Consider the following 19,143-nt stretch of genomic DNA (forward strand, 5'->3'; position numbering starts at 1 on the left):
TTTCAAAATGCTTGACCTCACCACCCCTCTGGGTAATGGGAGACAGAAAAGGATGCTGCTTACACATATTAATCCTCACCTTGTTCAGATACCATGTCTAAGGGCCTGAAGACTGGATTGTTCCTATTTTTGCCTTTGTTTGATCCTTTCCAGCATCTATGTATACTATAGAGGAGTAGGAATAGTAATGAAAGATGAGTTTAATCTTGGACTATATTAACTTTTCATTTGGTTTTTTAATTTTATTCTACTTCGTAATGAGCCAGAGCTTCTGTGAACACTTGACTTATAGGCCCTCGGTCTTCCATTATGTCCACTCCTCTGATTCTCCCTTCTTCAGTACAGCCCTGGGGCTGGGGAGGAAGGAGGCTTTGTGTGATGTTGTTATTTGGTCAGAGCCCTGTGCTCGGAAATTCAAGAGCCTCAGTGATTCCATAGCAGGCATGGTGCAGACTCTGAGTGATCCCTGAATCCAGATATAGTCAAGAACTTATTGCCTTGGTCAGAGGCAAGCCTTATAGAATCTACAATGGCTCTGTTGTTCACTATTCCTAGAAAAGGCCCCTTGGAAGAGACCTTTTGGTTATGTATAGCCTTATTTCTAAGAAATATTTGAAGCTTTGATTCTTCTGCAGAACAGAATGGAAGATTGTGGATTCTCTTGGGAGTGTGTATAGGGCGGCTATAATGAGTGGAGAAAGTATTGGCTTTGGAGTCAGAAGACCTATGTTTACTTCTTGGCTCTACCATTTTCTAGTTGTTGAACTCTAGACAAATAACGTATCATCTCTGAGCGTTAATTTCTCTATCTGTCCAAATTGGACAATATCTACTTCACAAGGTTGTCATATGTTAATGTATGTGGAGTACCTGTTAGGGTCCAATACTTAGGCTTTGTAAACACTAAATGAATTGGTTTTCTCACACATCTTATGATTTTGCTGGTGATAGACCAATCGTCATCTTGTGTCTTCATTTTGGAGGTGGGGAGGATGGCATTGGTGTGATTGTGTGGTAAAATCCACTTTAATTCTAGCTGTGAGAAAAAGAGCAGGGAAAATGTGGTAAGCAATTGCTTCTAAAAAGCTCGGACTAAAAGCACTTGATGGATTTGTGCTGGCTTCCCGGTAGACTCATCTCTCTACTGCCCGCATAGCACAATTAATAGTTATTACTCAAGAAGGAACAAATAAAAAAAAAGAGAGCAGGCATAAAAACATCCTTTCATCTTCCTGAAGACGGTCCCCTTTGTCAGGTCTGTGGAGCCATACCTGTGAATCATCCTGGGAAAGCACAGTGTGGGTGACTAGAAGGAAGATCTTGTGGTTCATTTCTTACCCACTTCCTGGGCTGGGGAAATGTCTAAGCTCATCTTTCTTATCTACTGATGCCTTGTCAATATCCACTACCGTTCACCATGCATCTTCACAAAGGAGGGCCTCTTTCTCACATCCTCACTCCAAATGCATCACTGTGTAGAGAGCTGGTTACTCTCTGGGCAGAAAAAGTTGTGAAGCAAAAGCAGAATAAAGTTGAGAGGCTGAGCATAGGGCTGTGGAAAAGCATTGCAGTAGGAGTATAGAGACGTGAGTCTGAGCATGAGCACAGAAACGCTCAGTCCATGTTTATTTTGTGAGGGTATGAAGTGAGTCATAGTCCTGCTACAGGCTGGCCACTTAACCTTGGGTATTTCACTTCTATGCTACTAGGGTCCACGGATTAAGTTTTGCCACTTGCCCTCTTGAAGCTTAGTCAGAGTAGAGGAAAACCCTGACTTTGAGGATGAATGTCCCAAGTAGGCATCTAATTTTTCTATAGATTCAACTTCTTGGGCAGAATGGAGGTGAAGGTCATGGATTTTAGGGTCTATTCCTGTGTTTGAATCCAGCTGTAGCAGGAGTGATTCTGGACAAGCTATATATGTCTCCCAGGTTGAGTTTTGTCATCTGTGAAATAGGAACAGGGTTGTTGTCAGAACTGCAGATAGTACATGTTATAATGTGCCTGGCACAGAATAAACTGTCAATATACAAATAATAAATAATAATAAACAAATATACCGATCTCAAATGATTGTTATTGTTATTATTATTACCTGTAACCACAATCATTTTCCCTGGCCCTATCTTATAGGGATAGACTGTGGCTATAGGAAATGTTAGTTGTGAAAGTGCTTTGCATTAATAGATAAAAACTATCTATATATTGAACAATGCCATTAAAGAAAGCTCGGAATCAATTTCACCATCTTCTTCTTTATTTTTACTCATGGATTATTTGTCCTCAAGTCTTAGATAGTTTCTTTCTTGCTACATCTCTTGGATTTTTCCCCTTTTGTCTATGTCACCTATTATTACCCTCTGCCTGGCTCTCATGGCCTCCTGCTCTACAGGTGTTCCTGTCTCCAGACTCTCCTCGAGCCCTAGTTCTCAAAGTGTGGTTCATGGAGCAGCAGCATCACCATCAAGCCTCACAGCTTGCTGGAAATTCAGCATCTCAAGCCCCACCCAGAGCTACTGAATCATGGGGCATATTCCTCACTGTTTGTAGAGCCTACATCCAACTCATTTTGCTACCACTCTTGCTCAGAGTACCTGCGTGGCTAGTGCGTGTTTGCTCTGTCTCCAGAATATTTCCTGATTCTGATTGCTTTCACTCTCTCTTTTGCAAGTTGAGAGGGTAAGCATGGAGCCATGGAAAAGCACTGGAGTAGGAGAATAGTGACTCAATCCAAGTCATCATCCATTACCTTGACTTGGCAATGGAGTCTCTGAAACAGTCTCTGTGCTTTTATGCTTTCCCTTTGTCGCTCTTCATACCGCACAGAGAGATCTTCTAGAATTGTTAATTGGATCGTATCAACTCCACAACCGCCCCCTCCTGCCCCCCGCCTCCCCTTAAACCATACAGTGGTTTCCAAGTATCTAGAAACATTCGAAAAACCTTTCTGTGGCCTGCAAGGCCCTGTGAGGTGGGCTCTGTCTTCTCCTTTACCTCCCACTCTCAACCACTTCACTCAGTAAGCTACAGACACTCTGGCCTTCCTTTTGCCCGTGTATAAGCCAAGTTTGTTCCCACCCTACCTTTCTCTGATTCTGTATGTGGCTGGCTTGGAGCCATCATTCAAGGCTCAGTACCAATGTCATCTCCTCAGAGAGATCTTCGTTTATCTCTAGCTAAAGTAGCACACCTTTCCCCTCCCCACGGCTTTCTCCCATTATCTTGTTTTATATTCTACATAGCCAGTAGTCATTGTTCTCTGAAAATAGGGTTGTATGTCTTTGTCTTCTTTATGTTCATTGCAAACTGTTTTGGTGAAAGATATCTTAGTTATAATAATAATAATGATGAAGATTTGCTGAGTGCTTACTGTATGCTAGGCAGTAAGCTCTGATGGGTCAGTTCATTTGGATGATTTCATTCTTTTTAATGGATTATTTATTTGTATTTTTTTCTTTCTCTTGTCTTAGAATGTCAGTTCCCTAAAAATGGGACCAAATCTGGTGGTTGCCACTCTATTCCCAGCCTGTAGAAGGTTGCCTGACCTAGGAGAAGTGCTCAGAAAATGGTTGGTTAGGGAATGAATGAGTCCCAGAAGGTTGTCATTTGAGAACAAGTCCACGTGGAAGAAAAGAAGAGAGAGTCTGTCTCACCCTCTATTCCAGATATGTTCCAGGAGGAAATTAACCTTAGGTTCATCTTTATCTTTAGCTAAGACAGGGAGCAAGAACCTCTAGGAGAGAGGTTCTTGAGTAGTACCTTAACGAGAACAAGTTTTTTCTAAAGCCTTATTAAGTTTGGCATTTGGCGTGGCTGGAAATACAAGGCCTTCCGACTTTTACATTCTTTGTGCGCACGTTCTCGATGTGCGCATGTGAACCTTTGATTATTATGGACTCAAGTCGGCAGTAACCATGGTGAGTAGACCTATCACACAGCATTTTTCTGAGTCAGTTTAAAATGCTGACAATTAAATATACCGTACTCTTTTAAGCGATCCATCAGTCTCCCTTGTTGTCATGGTGACCGGAGTATATTTAGAATTGTGACAAGTACACTGAGTTCAATTGCACTTTTGCCAAAACATAGTTTTGCAGCTAAAATTGAATTTCCTGATTGAAGATCCAAGTGCTGTTAAGGGGGCATGATCATTTCTATACATTATTCTGGAAGCATAGCTTACATCATTCTATTAAATCAGCAGTTAAAGTCTTATCAGGCTAGTAAGATATTGATATTTGAAGTGGTGGTACTTAGAGTTGATGAAATAAAGTGAAATAAAGGTGGCACCATGTTTTCTCCTTTAAAAATGAACCTGGCCCCACCAATATAACTAGTTTAATGATTATTTCCTTTATATAAAGAAATTATAGATAAGTGTGCATGTGTCCGTTCCTCCAGATATTTTTAATTTGAAGAAATTTATCAAGGACCTGCTCTCTCCTACTTGTAATCTATTCTTAGCAATATGAGGGCATCCTTTTTTCTTTTGGTCTGACCTCAGATTGACAAGCATCTTTACTTTTACCCAACCTCATTCCTTCTGGGTTTCTAATGAAGTGGAGTAAAGAGATAAAATGAATATGACTTTTTGCCTGAAGAAAGGAAAAGTCAAAGTCTTCTCTCTTGTCTAACTAGGAACTTGGTTTGACTCCTCACTCCCCTGTTGTCTCTGTCCTGTCAACACAGTGATGAGAGTGATGTTGAATATGAACTGCTTGCTCGTTTGACCTCGGAAAGTTTAGGAATTTATGCAGTGGCTGGGTCGCTATTACAACCCTGATTTCATTCATTCCTGACCAAAAACAGATTCTCTGCTCTTGAGGTGAGAAACAAGGACTCCTGGAAGCTTTTGCTTCTCTGCTTTCATGGAACTGAATGCTTCAGCAACTGGGGTGGATTCTGAGCCCCTCATAGTCTACGGTTAAACTCTTTATATCTTTCATGTACGTTACAAACAGTCTGTTCTGGTAAGAGACATTCTGGTTATAATAACAATGGGTAAGATTTACTGAGTTGTTACTATATGCTAGGCACTGTGTATAGTAAGCTCTTTAATGGATCATTTCATTGGAGGTACACGTGAAATAGGTCCTATTGTCATTCTTATTTTACATTTAAGAGACAAGTTTAGAGAGATTTTGTATCTTGACCAGGAGTATACCTCGAGTAATAGTAGAGTCTGGATTCTGATCCAGGTGTCCTGTGTGCCCCATAGAAGGCACACAATGAATATTTGTTACTGATGAATGGCTACTCCGTGATGAAGTCATACAGATGTTTCAATGTTTCCAGTTGCTCACTGAAGTGGCAGCTACATAAAAGTGAACAGATAGCTGGATCTGAAAGTCGAGCTGAGCCACTCTGTATCTTCCCTCATGATTGAGAACCAAAGGAGATGAGTACTGAGCAGGCAGGGAGCATGCAGAAATGCCATCTAGGCCAGGGATGTGGTGTCAGGACCCCCTTACACTCTTCCACATGAGTTTTTGTGTATGTGAGTTGTAGCTCATAACATTCATCATATTAGAAATTAAAACAGGAATAAAAAAGATATTTTAAAGAAAAATATCTGTGTGAAAATAAGTACATTTTCCTAAACAAAGAAACTAGTGAGGAAAGTGGCAACTGAATTTTTACTTCTGCATTTAATTTGTTGTGATATGTGTTTTGACTAAAGTTTATGAAGAAAATATAGATAAGATTTATAGGAAGGATGGGAAAAGGAAGTAAAAAGGAGGCAATTGTGACTTTTCTTCTTTGATAGTACACCAAAACTTGACAAGTAGTAGTTCCCTAAAGTTTAGTTACAAAATGTAATCTGAAATCATATCAATAAACTTTTGTATACTCTGTTATATTAAAATCTATTGGTCTAATTTTCACTTTGAGTTGATAATCATCTATGATTGTGTAACATCACACATTGGGCATTTGGAAAATATTGGTTCACCAAGTTATGTGTATCTTCCAAATGTTGACATGTTTCATTCTATAACATAAAAAGACCACATTCATTAATATCATCACTGATTTGATCAAAAAAGTATTTTAAATATTAAGAAGATGTCAAGTGTACAATAGTAGATGCGAGATTTTCAGAATTCGAATATTCACTTTAAAACTTGTGTTTTATCCTTAGCAATGATTATGGTTAGTTGTTTTCCTTGGAATGATAGGTTCTCTTGGTTTATTTTTGAGAAAATGTCTGGCATGACCCAGTCGGAATGGCCACAGCTTGTCAATCATTCTTTCCGATAAAAACGGTGTCCCATGCAAAGAGCTGCTAGTTCAGCTCTCAATTCAAACAATCAACAAGTATATTTCCTGGGGACAATCATTGTAGCCTGGGATTCAGCAGAAGTGCTTCATGCATACTTCCTATTTCGTCACATGGAATATTTAAAAGGTCTTTACTCAAGGATGAGCTTTAATAAAATTAATAATTTTTAATTAATAATTTTTAATGCATTAAGGACAGGCTTAAGTGAAACTAGTCTCCCTTCCTCCCTTTACTGTGGGTGCCTAGTTTGGTACCACTGCCTTGATTTGTGTTGAAACTTCAGCCATTTTTACCCACCATTGCTTTTGCACCTTTGGTGCAAATGTCAACACAGTGAAAAAGGTTCATCACATCTTAGTATTATGAACTTGCAGACCCCTGAATAGGTCTGGAGGACCTGCTACCTGTTTGTGGACTGCATATTGAGAGCCGCTGAACTAATCCAGTCCTTTGACCTTATGGGCGAGGAGAGCTGGAAGAGACCTCTCAAGACAACAGCACTAGTAAGTGGTGGAGCTAGGACAAGGACCCAACTGTTAGTGCATTGCTCTTTTTTTTTCTTTTGATTTCCCGTTTTGGTTTCAGGAGTTTTAAGGTAGATGTTTCTGGACTTCTTTCATAAACATAGTGATGCCAAATATATGTACAGTTATTGAACGAATTTGGGAAGATTTCTATATCTTTTGCGTATTAAGCCATTTGCATATTTTCACCACTGCTCGCTCTTCTGCTTTTCAATAGTAACCGCTGCTGCCCCTTTAAACAGAAGTTTGTCTTTGCCAAGACTGAGAGAGAACTTGAAGGAGTAGTTGACTACTTGTTCATTTTCTGGTTTAGAATTCCAGCTTTGTGGGGAAAAAAGAATCAGTGAATCTGAGTTGAAGGAACCACTCTTTTCTTCACCTAGATTAGTTAAGTCACAGGAAAGGAAATTGTACACACAGCTATTATCTTTATATCACTGCAAACTATCTCACTGGGCACCTGCTCTCCCACCTGCCTATTCTTTAGTAAACCTTCTCTCTCTCTCTCTCTTTTTTCCTTCCTGCAGGAAGGAGGTTGTCCAATAAAAATTACTCTTAACTTAGCTTTTGCTTATGCTAATATTTTATGTGATCTATTTTCTTCAATAAAAACTGGCCAGGCTGTGAAATTGTAATGAAGAATGCTGAGAAAGGCTACAGAACCAGACCCAGATATTATGTTTTCTCTTGAATACCTCCTTCCTGTTTTAGAGTAGCTTTGTTTTTGGGGGGGGGGGGGGGGTGGTGGGTCTTGAGAGAGGTTGCCGTGTATGGAAATGAGTAAATTTGGCAAATCCTGAAAGTAGGCTTTCAGACTCTCAAATGAATTGTTATCTCATTTTCAAATAAATTGCATGTTCTTTTGCAAGATCTCACTTTTTCCTATTTCTCATCCAACATTTGACTGCTTTCCCTCACCTGTGAGCTTTTTGAATTAAACTCTGTTTTCTAACATTCTTCTGATTCTTTCTCCATGTCTCTCTCGGTTACCCAAAAGTGAGATCTGATTTGACCTTTGGTCACCCCTGTGAATTAGCTCTTCCCTAAATCTAGGCCTTTGGTGACTTCCTTTCTTTCCACAAAACTGATGTTTCCTGCCTTTAGTTACTTGCAAACCATTTAGTCTTTCTTCTTTCTTCCTTAGACTTCTAGTTATGGTTTTTCGCAGCCATTTATTAGGCTCACAGATTGCCTGACAGCAGTTCTGTTTTAACTCTTTAAAATGTGTTTTCTGCCTCCTTGTCTAAACTTCCTGAGCATGGAGACTGTCTTGTGCTTGGCATATTGTCGGCGCTCCATGGATGTATTGAATGAATGTTATTTTTATTCAGGGGTCACTTCTTCAAAAGGCACTCTTCAAAACTGTATTTAGAGATCTGAGCTGTTGTTTCTCTCTCAATATTGGGCAGCTAAATCTCTGAAACACAGAACTGCATTGGCCCATCTTTTAATGCAGACTCTCTCCCACTGTCAGGATGTGACACATGCTTTCCCTGACGGATGGCCATTTAGCCTCTACTTGAACACTTCCAGTTCTTTGTGAGGCAATTTGTTCTACTGCTGGACAGCTTCATGTTTAAAGTTCTCCTTTGCATTGCTCATCCATGACAGTCCTCAGATACTCAAAGGTAGCTTCAATTCCCCCATCCACCCTCTCTCCTCCTTCAGTCTTTTTCTTGCTACTTACCTCCCAGGACTTAAAAAGGTGTGGATGCTCATGTTCTTTATGCTTTCTCTCTTTACACATCACTTTCTAGATTGCCATCATGCATCCAACTCTAAAGTCCTCTTTCAAGCCCACTTCTTTTGTCTGTTAGATACTAGGAACAGTATGAGTTTGTGGGTCTAAAAGCTGGGATATAAATTCTAGTGCCACAATTTACTAGCTGTGTGAACTTGATCAGATTACTGAATCTTTCTAAACCTTGGTTTACTTAGTTACAAAATGGATATAATAATGACTTCTAAGAATATTTTTGAGAATTAAAGTATGTAAAATGCTTAGCTCAGTTACAGAAAAATACTGTGTTTAATAAATACTACTTTTAGCTTGAGTAACTCTTTTGTCTTGATCTATCCAATGATTTCTTTCTTTTTCTGTTTAAAACACATGATTTAGTTTTTAGAATTCATTATTTCAAGAATTTCTCCCTCCCTCTCCTTTTTCTTCTCCATTCCTTGTTTTTTTGACTTTATTTATACTTACATTCCTAAAAAAAATTCTATTATCTTTAGATTTGTTTTCCCTTTTATTTTGTAATTTTCTATCTAGAACTTAACATGATTTTCTTGACAAATACTGTTTTTCTCTACATGAATTTTCTCAACTCCTGCCTACATTTTTACTCATGTGTTCAGCCTTTATTATTCTTCCTGTGAAAAACATTTCTTCACCCCTTTAGTGGATTATTGATGACTGGGTCATTGCAGATTACTTATCTCCTCACTGAACCCCTCAGTTACTCAGTAGCTTTTAAAATCATTTAGTTGAATATTTTACTTTTTAAATTAAGTGTTCAATTAATTTCAATTCAGCCAACATTTACTAAGCCCATATGCCTTACATTGAGCTAGGTGCTACAGGAATTACATAGGATGCTTTTTTCATTTGTTCATGCATTCATTCAATAAATATTTGTTGAGCTACCAACCAAGGACCAGAATCTTGACTTGGGGTTCAGATTCAAGAAACTGAATTAGGCAAGATTTTTCTCTTCAAGGCACACAATCGAAAAAAGTGATACGACGATGTGGTAATTTTAATGATCCAGATATGGAACCCGGCATTATGGTGGTCTTCAGAAAGGCTGTTTCACCAAACTTTCTACGTCAGGAAAAACTTCACATCAGGAGAGACACTTAAGGGTTAAGTAGGGGCTCAGAGTCCACTGGAAAGATAAGACCCTACTAGAGTTTTTTTATGTCTAGTTATAAAGCCATTTTTGTGAAAATCAACCTCTAAATTCTATGTTTTACCCTTGACTTCCCCGCCCCCCAATTTGCATGCATGCAGCCTTTTTCATTCTTCTGTTCAATTTAAGGGCCTTAGAACCAACAGAATAACTGAAAGATAGGCGTGATGATATCATTATAGGCTCACTTTTGGGACCTAATTACTGCATGAATACATATTTCCATATTCCAAAGTAGGAATGATTACATAAATGAAAAAAATAATCTCATGATGGTAGGACACGTTATGAAGTATTTCTCTATCCATCATTTCATTCACTTCTTATAGAACAGCTTAGTGCTTCTGAATTTCCTGACTGTCTTAAGCACTGTTACTGATAGATATTAGCACAAGAATTAGCACTGAATAATTATGTATGGAGGATTTGCAAAGAATTTTTTCTCTCTTTATTCCAAAGCAATCATGCTGCATTTTCTGATTTTATTTAGATCACAAGACCAGGTCTGCTCATAATCAGTTGTCTAGGGAAGAATCGCTTTACCACTCTTTGCCTCCAGTTTGTCAGTTGTCAAATGGGAATATTGCTACTGTTATTAACAATAACACCAATTTCACCTCACTGGATTGAGGTGAAGAGTAAAATGATTAACTGTGTGAAAGCATAATGTATGTAACTGGTCACAATTATAAATAGAAAATGCACCTTTTGAGTGGCCAGATTGTCAGCTACTTTAGTCAAGGTGAGTTCAGCTTAATTAATTAATTTTTACCTGATTCTCCAAACTTCTGAGGTAGCTTCATATTTTACTCTTCTGTTTACCCAAAATGACTGCTCACAAATGCTATATGTTCAGTAAGCACTTGTTAGTTGCATTTTTTTGAATTCCTGATCTTTTAAAAGTCCAGTGCTGGAAATTTTCAAACTACTTATATTTCTACTTAGGATTCCTAAAACCTCTCATTTCATTTCAAGATTATAAGTTCCATTGATAGAAACCTTATAAATATCACATGAAGAAGTTGAGCGTTACCTTTAGGCCAAAGCAATTTACTTTTTAAAAATCTGATTAATTTCAACACAATCAGCCAGGATGTCAGAAGATCTCAGTGCCTCTGATAAATGCTGACAGGTGAGGAAATTAAAATCAGGGAGGGAAGCAATTAAATACTGGCAAATATTACTTTAATGAGACAACCAAGTCATTCATAAGCCATGGAATATGTTGTATTCTTGATAGGTATCTTAGCTTGGCAGGTGAGAGAGTGCATTTAAAAATGTTCTTCCTACGGGATTTGATGATGGTGGTGGAGGACATTCCATGTTTGTCATCTAATGCCTTTGCCCTAATCTAACATTTCAACTGCTTTTGGGAACAGACTTGCTAATAATCATGTTTAAGATAATGACACTGTTTAATTTAAACAAATCTTAGGAAAGGTAATCCTCTCACCACTACTTCCACCACCACACAAAACTTACCAAAGGGCACAAAGTGTAGACAAAATAATTCCTAGCCTTTTCACAGTGGTTTAGAGACAACCATCCTCAAGACCTGTGAAAAGAGAAACACAAAAGTGTATATTTCATAGAACTTCTAATTCAAAAGATTTGGGAATTGTAGTGCTAACAGCAGAACCCAGGTCCTCAGTGCTCATGTGGGTGTTCTTTTCAAGATAACACCCCCTGTTCAGAAAGAACATCTGGGATCACAGGGCTAAAGAGTTACCCATTTATGGCCTTAGTGGGAGTTATATTGCCCATTTGTACTGTTGCACTTGTAAAGTATCAAGTATTAAGAGACATCTTTACATTGGTCCTAGCATTTCTGATGCCAGTGAGTTGGAATTTTTGTTCATCATGTTAGAATCATCATCTAGATGATTGCATAAAAATTGTCCTCAGGATGCTGGCCCGGTGGCATGGCGGTTAAGTTCACATGTTCCACTTTGACAGCCCAGGGTTCTCTGGTTCAGATCCTGCGTGTGGATCTACACACCACTTGTCAAGCCATGCTGTGGCAGGCATTCCACATGTAAAGTAGCGGAAGATGAGCATGCATATTAGCCCAGGGCCAGTCTTCCTCAGCAAAAAGAGGAGTACTGGTGGCAGATGTTAGCTCAGGGCTAATCTTCCTCAAAAGAAAAAAAAATTGTCCTAGGGTACAGCCGTTGATTCAAAAGATACCATGGTTTGTGAAAAACCTGTCAAAACAGGTCTCTCTGCTCTCTTCATTTCTCATGTCCTTCCAGTTTTCTTTGCTTTTTTTCCTTACTCCCTATCATTTTTCTTCCCCCCTCCTCTTTTTTCTTGACTTTATTTGTTCCCTCCTGTTTTTCCCAAAATTCGGTAGAAATTATCAATTATTCTGTCCTAATCCCAAGTAGGTTTGGTGAGTCTTGCTTTTGCATAGATTCTAATTAATAGGTTGAGGTTTTATAAGTTAGAGGTTGATTATGTAGGTTTCTTTATTTTTGGTTGAAATTGCTTCTGGAGATGAGAACATTTTTCTTGGGAGAGGATGGGTGGTTTGACAAAGGATGCAGACCAGCCAGGTTCTGGGTCAGCAGTCATAACACACAGAGTTAGCCAAGGATACCTGGCATCCTTACCAAGATGCTAGAGTGGGATTTGTCAGTTGTCCCAGATGTCTTAATAGGTCCAGTGGAGAACTCCATTCCATTAGGAAATACGAATTACTGAGGACACATGGCACTCAAACCATGTGAAGAGGGCTTGTGAACTTCCTAGCTAGAAGGCTTCAGCTTTTCTCCTGCATAACGTGAGACTTATTGATGAAGGCCCCTTCACAAAAATTCAGCGGTGCCGACTTCTGTTGTTTCTGTGGCTTGTGTTTCGATAGCTTGCCCAAGGATGTTGCATCTCTGAAACTTCACTGGGGAGAGCTGAGAAAGTGTTGATGGTAAACCTGCATCGAGCACTCCTTCTGCCTCAGCATAGTAATGTGTCACCTTCTGGTTAGACCACAGATGTGAAGTCTTCTCTTTCTCTTTTCACTTGCTAGTGAAGTGGGACTTGATATTAAATGTGCTTTGGTGCCTTGACAATTGACTTTATATGATCTATGCTCATTTTCCCTTACCCTCCACATAGAGTGCTCCCAAATGGGAGGCTGCATATGAGTACGAGGGTCCTTACTGATTTTGGTATCCAGATAAAAGGTTGAATTTTTATCTGCTCCATATTAACTGTGTGATCTTGGAAGTTTGGTTTCATTATTGGTAAAATTGGGGTAATAAGGTTTCATTGGGGTTATAATGAGTATAATTTAAAATATGATGGTCATGAAATAGTTTTCAAACTATAACATATAATGTTAAGAGATGATTCATGATTTGATTTTGATGGCATGTGACAAGAATTTCTTGTAGGGTGTCCTATGAACTGTGCTCTTTTCTTAATCGGATTTGAGTCCTATGTGAAAATGGTGTATTATAATAAAACTTTCAGGAGTTCTTAGACTTCTTCATCAATCTAGCCATTGTATTGAAACTAATTCCCTTGTTCTTGCAGTTCCGTTCGAAGCTCCATCTCTCGGATCCTAAGGCACCATATGGGCACAAACTTTCAAGTAGCATGTGACACACCTGCAGTTCTTTCACCCAAAGCAGTATCTCTTGCTTTTGGGGGTTGAGGGGACACTTGAGTTTTAAATTTTGCGACTTTGTCTTTTGGAACAAAAGTTCTTTGTGTTGTTTGTTTAGGTGAGGCCATATGAGATTGACCTACATAAATGTTGTGGTATTTTAAAACGAAGGGCATGAATCCAAGAGATGGCAATAAAAAGAAAAGCCATACTTGATGCTTATAACATCATTCTTTGATCATATAAACGTGGCTTAGAAAGAAATGGTATTGTTTTGTATACCACTGCTGTCCATATCTGTGGATATGAAATAATGGAGGAAAATCTTCCAAAGTTTAACTGAGCTTTGGCTAGGAACTAAGTGTTATAATCCTCATTTACACATAAGGAAATTGACAGTCAGAGAGTTTAAGTAACTTGCCTAAGGCCATTGGTAAGAGGAAGACAAGTCTGACTGGCTCTAAATCCCATATGTTTTTCCTACTTCCTCACATCAGTCAAATAGCTGGTTTTATTTTATTATTCCCTCCTCTACTAAGCCTAGTGGATCAGTGAGTTGTTTGTCTTTGTATTTTCCTAACCCTGATATCCTATGAGGGGCTGAGATATAAAGGAAAGACCAGTGGACCAACAGCAGAGCCCAGAGGGTCCAGACGCACACCCTGCCATGTACTGTACTGTGTAGTCTTGGGCAAGTTATCTGCCTTTTCTGAACTTCAGTTTCCACATCTGTAAAATGAAGACAATGATGCGGTATTTGTGAAGTTAATCATGAGAGAGATGTTAGTTCCCGTCCTGTCCTCCCTGCCCCTCTGCCAGCTTCTGTTTCCTCACCTATGAAGTGAGCAGAATAATCTCTTCCTGCTTCTCCACCAGGTTGTTGTGGGGTGAATTGAGATAATGAATGTGAAAATATTTTTCAAAACAAGAAACTGCTATATAGACATGAGTTTATGATGATGATTGAATAAATATAGCTTAGTACCTAAGGGTAACTTTTCCCTATTTCATTTACAGACCTTGCACTGCAGTTGGCTGAACCTTGTGTCTACTGACCATTCTAAGAGCTAGCTATCTGAGGTAAGAGAGGATTGACACCTTCATATTTATGAAATGCTAATAGCCGTCTTAGCCAATAATGATTGTTTGCTTTTACTCCCAACAGAAGAAATACAAAGATATTTCATGAGCACCAAAACCTGAAAAATGGCTGAGACAGAGAACTGCCCTCCTTTTATGTCTTCTTGGTTTAATTTTCCCTTTCACTTCTTAGCCCTTAATGTTTGATACCAAAAACACAAAAATCTGGGTGACACAAAAGATTCAGATTTAACGAGTCTTTAAGAGTCCATAATGTGCATGTACTAGGATGTTCTTGTCCATTGCCTTCTTGTATTTCCAGCTAGTATGTGGCAGGAGGGCTTTCTCTCCAGCTTTCTGGCCCTTGGTTGAGTGCATTTTTCACCACACTATGCTGCCAGTGTTACCTGGCTCTGAAGGGGTAAACTTTACTAGTTGCATCCATCACTGTCTCTTAGCTGCCCCCCAAAATCTCAAAAAGACATAATCCAAGGCTGAACAACAACAAAAAATCCTGAGAATAGGGAAAATGAGTTAGACTTTTTTGAAACCCAGGACTGTATCTGCATGCTACTCTCCTGGGGCACCAGTGTGAAGGAGATAGATCTTTGGCAGAAGAACGCATTCTTTTTGAGTTTGTCAAGAAAACAGAGGTAAATAAAAAAAAATTAAAGTATGATAGTTGTAAAATTTGCAAAATGTGAGTTTTCTCCTATAGCTCACCAGCTGATATTTGCACTTCCCACTTAGCTTTGCTGTGCTCAGTGTCATCTTTTAGAAGACTTAGCAAAGAGTAGTGAAGTAGCCCATATGGTGTCTTGACTACAGGCCCTGTAGAATAGCAACTTTGTGAAAGATTTGATGTCAGCATTGAAAGTACTGTAAACATTTGTTCTTACTGAGTATTTTCATAATTCCTTTGGTAAGTTATTTCCATGATCTTGAACTATAAACATGACTTTAGTTATACAGACCTCTGAAAGAATTGAAATTTGTTGGTACTGCCCCATATTTGTAGGAGTTAGCATTTTAGAATTAAGTAGAGATTATGGTCTTCCATTAATTTGGTTTTCAAAGCTCATATTCACCATACACATGGAATAAGAACACGTCATGTGCAAACAAGGTGGGTGAAGTATAGACTGTGAAACTCATCTATATCTGGATCAGACATAGCAACCAGTTGTGTGTTGTTGGATTTTATTCTCATTCCTACAAAAGATAGGATTATTCAAAAAAGTAGTGACCAAAAATACAGGAATGGCTCCTGCTCATCATTTTCTAGTCCATAAAATGCCCCTGCAAGAACTTCTTTCTCATATATTTCATGTATTTTTGTGGATAAATATATCAGACGAGAATGTACTGTAGATGTGTAGTATCATAGTTTTTGATAGCTCTGCTAGGCAGAGATCTAACTTATTCATTTAGAAACTGCAGTTGTTAACTTTTCTCTAAATGCTGATTGTCTTTTTCTTTTTTTTTGTAAGATTGGCGCCTGAGCTAACAGCTGTTGCCAATCTTTTTTTTTCTTCTTCTTCTTCTCCCCAAAGTCCCCCAGTACATAGTTGTATATTCTAGTTGTAGGTCCTTCTGGTTGTGCTGTGTGGGACACTGCCTCAGCATGGCCTGGTGAGCAATGCCGTGTCCATGCCCAGGATCCGAGCTGGCAAAACCCTGGGTCACCAAAGCAGAGCGCGAGAACTTAACCACTCGGCCATGGGGCCGGCCCCATAATTGTTAAATATGAATAGAATAAGCTTTGAAAAGTGGTTAACTATGCCCCTCTTCCCCACTGGAACCCATCTTGAAACTACAAAGAGGAGTTTAAGCGAGCCTTGAAAAGTTATGAAAAATTGTTCTCGGGAAAGGTATTTCATCTGTTTCTATCTATCTTCTATCTATCTATCTATCTATCCATCCTCTATATTTTGGAGGTGGGGGCTGATGGGGTGGGAAGGATAAAAACTTCTCGAATAACATTTGGAAGGTGGAAGAGTAAATATTCTGGGGTCATGCTGTAGAAATTTAAAATAATCTTGTAGTCATCATTAGTATCAGTGGCAGAAATGAAGAAAGAATAACAGTTTTAATAAATAATTGGAGTTGACAGTAGATATGTCAACAGGTACCCCTTTAATGAGTATAATCATTGTTTTTCTCTTCTTTCAATGTTGATCCACTGACTGTGGTGTGTTCCCTGTCCCGTTTCCAAACCAAATCTATTTAAAGCTGCGCTTCATGGAATCTGAAATGGTATACCCTGTTTACTATTTAGAGTTGATACCCAATGTTCTTTAATAGGCAAGATCTGTACTTGAACAAGAACAGGCTTCTGACCTCCTGCAGACTGTTGATTATCTGTTTTCCACAGGGTGATTCATTAGCAAGCCTGAATAATACCCAACTACTTCCCATGGACATGTCTATATTGCTAGAGTGAATGGTTTATTAGAATTTGATGGAAACAGCCCTAGACTGCCTTAAATCAAATTAATAAGTTATTGTTTTTTGAGGTGGAGGTGGAGGCAGTAGTTATAAATGAAATTATTTTCTTAGTTACCTGGATAGAATCCCATTGTTTTAGGGAGTGAAGCAGTTTGTTTTATGTTATGTGAACCAGAAGCCACAAGAATCTAATTCTAATTCCAGCTCTGGCTGAGTCACCTTGGGCAAGTCACTTTCCTTCTCCAGGCTCCATGTCAGCATCTAACAACAGGTGGAGTCCGACCAGTTGATTATAACATTACTTTGAGTCAAATGTCTTATTAGCTGTGATTTTATTTCATATCTAGTCCTTTCTCCCTCCCATACTGCCACTTTTCCAGAGTCATAGGAAAGTCCTATGACTCTTCTACAGAACCAGGGTGGGAAAATGGTTATTCTTTTATTTAGGCTCTGATTCTTTCACATACCAGAAGAGCAGTTGGAATTTGAATTGTATATATACAGTAGTTGGCCCATTTAGGCATTGGTCATCTCCTCCCTCCAGCAACACTCAGTTTCTGATTAGAAAGGAAAAAAAAATCCACCTTCCCCCATGTTTCTCTACTCCGTCATCTGGGTCTCATTTTTAGGGGATCTGGTCAACTTATCCACTGGCAACATTGATGGGTTCCTGTTCTGTTGTTTGACCTTTTGAGGATGAGTCATTGATCTGTAAGGAGAGGTCAGAATCTTAAAGTCAGAGGGGACTTTAAGAACCAATCTAACCAAATTCTTTCATTTCAGAGATGGAGATTTTGGGATCAGGGAAGGAATTTGCTTTGTCTATGGTATTAGTGGCATATCCTGGTCTAGAATAATTTCTTCTGACTCCATAGTTGTATCTCTGTTTTAGGAGAGAAATTTCTTTCTATAAACTATTGTTTCTTTTCCCAATAGTTAAAGGACCATTGTCTTTCAGGCAAAATCAATCTCACTGTCAATGCAGTTGTGACATGCCCTTAAGACATACATGGATGCCAGCCTTCTTCGTTAATTCCATGGGGCAGTGGAATAGAGAATTCTGGCTGGCTTCTGCTATCTGTGCTTATTAGTAGACTGTGGATTCCCCTGCAGTCCTTCCTGTAAGAGATTACTTGACCCTGACATCACCACTGTTTCCTCCACCTGCCTCCTGCCCTTTTCTTATCCAGTGAATTATAGGAAACTAAGGATGAGTTCCTAGCTGCCTGTGTACTGCTCATAGTTGGGAACATTAATAAAGAGAAGACAGATGAAGGATTAATAAGCAAGAAGACAGGAGAGTAATAGCCAACACAGTGAAATGTAGTTCAAGGCCTGCAGTTTCCAGTCGCTGTGCTACACAAGATTAATAGCAGCGTCTCTTGCTCTTTCAGACTTCTTTCCTCATTCTTGTGGGACTGGCTGGGATTGAGAAGCAGCTGGAATAATCTTTGCCAAAACCAAACTCATGTTTTCATGAGATTTCCAGGTCCAGGAAAGAGAGTAGTAATTATGTATCAGTTAGAAGATAACTTAAAGGCCACTGAGTTTAAACCCTTATCTTGGACGTCATGATACTGAGGTACAAACTGTGGAAATCATTTTACTGAGTCTGAGGTTCAAATCTTGGCTTTGTATAATTTGCTATGACTTTGGTGAAGGCATGACCCTTTCTGAACCCCAGTTTCTCCATCTATGACATGGGAAGAGGAGGAGGGGGGTAGAGGAGATGATGTCAGAGGTTCCATTGACCCTGATTTTCATGGGTCTCTGATTTGCCCAAGGTCCTACAGCAAGTATGCAGCGAAGCCAAGTCTTGAATTCAGAGCCCTTTCTCTGGTTTGGAGTACTCATTGTGGATAACTTCTACTATCTGTACTTTCTAAATAGCATGTTTGTATAGCTCAGCCTTGTTTTATTAAATAAACTTTTTTCTCTCTCAGTTGATAGATCCCTTTCTGTCAAGGGACTTGCCTAAGGCAGTAGTTCGTAATTTGTGTGTGTGTGTGTGTGTATGTGTGTGTGTTGGGGGTAAAGGAGAGGATTATGGAATGTTTGGAAACTCAGATCAATCTATGAAGTAGTTAGAAAGTGCACGTCTGCATGGAACGTTGTCTACAATGTCAGGAGGTTTGTAGACCTTCTGGAGGCCATACATAGGTTCTAGGCTAAGCAAAAGTTGTTTTCAGCTTGGCAAGTCTGAGATGACATTTGGGTAACATACATTTCCTGTTGCTATTGGACTTTTCCCAGAGTTCACCAGTTGTTCTATTCTGAGTGTCAGACTCA

The 19,143-nt window shown here is 39.0% G+C and overlaps 1 protein-coding gene across 13 annotated transcripts in view; it reads left to right on the plus strand.

Annotated features, from left to right (window-relative positions):
• The window catches only part of LPP (LIM domain containing preferred translocation partner in lipoma), a 637,427-nt gene that overhangs the window by 157,218 nt on the left and 461,066 nt on the right, over nucleotides 1-19,143 (plus strand). For 9 of the 13 annotated variants that reach the window (XM_070583407.1, XM_070583403.1, XM_070583404.1 and 6 more), the window contains one exon: nucleotides 14,344-14,406. The exons of 3 other annotated variants lie outside the window; for them this stretch is intronic. The gene's annotated coding sequence lies outside the window, so the exon portion shown is untranslated. Of the gene's footprint in view, nucleotides 1-6,656; nucleotides 6,787-14,343; nucleotides 14,407-19,143 lie in introns of those variants that run through there. One more of the 13 variants, XM_070583414.1, reaches the window with a different exon arrangement.

The sequence above is a fragment of the Equus przewalskii genome, chromosome 18 (genome assembly GCF_037783145.1).
Source record: "Equus przewalskii isolate Varuska chromosome 18, EquPr2, whole genome shotgun sequence".
NCBI classification, from domain to species: domain Eukaryota; kingdom Metazoa; phylum Chordata; class Mammalia; order Perissodactyla; family Equidae; genus Equus; species Equus przewalskii.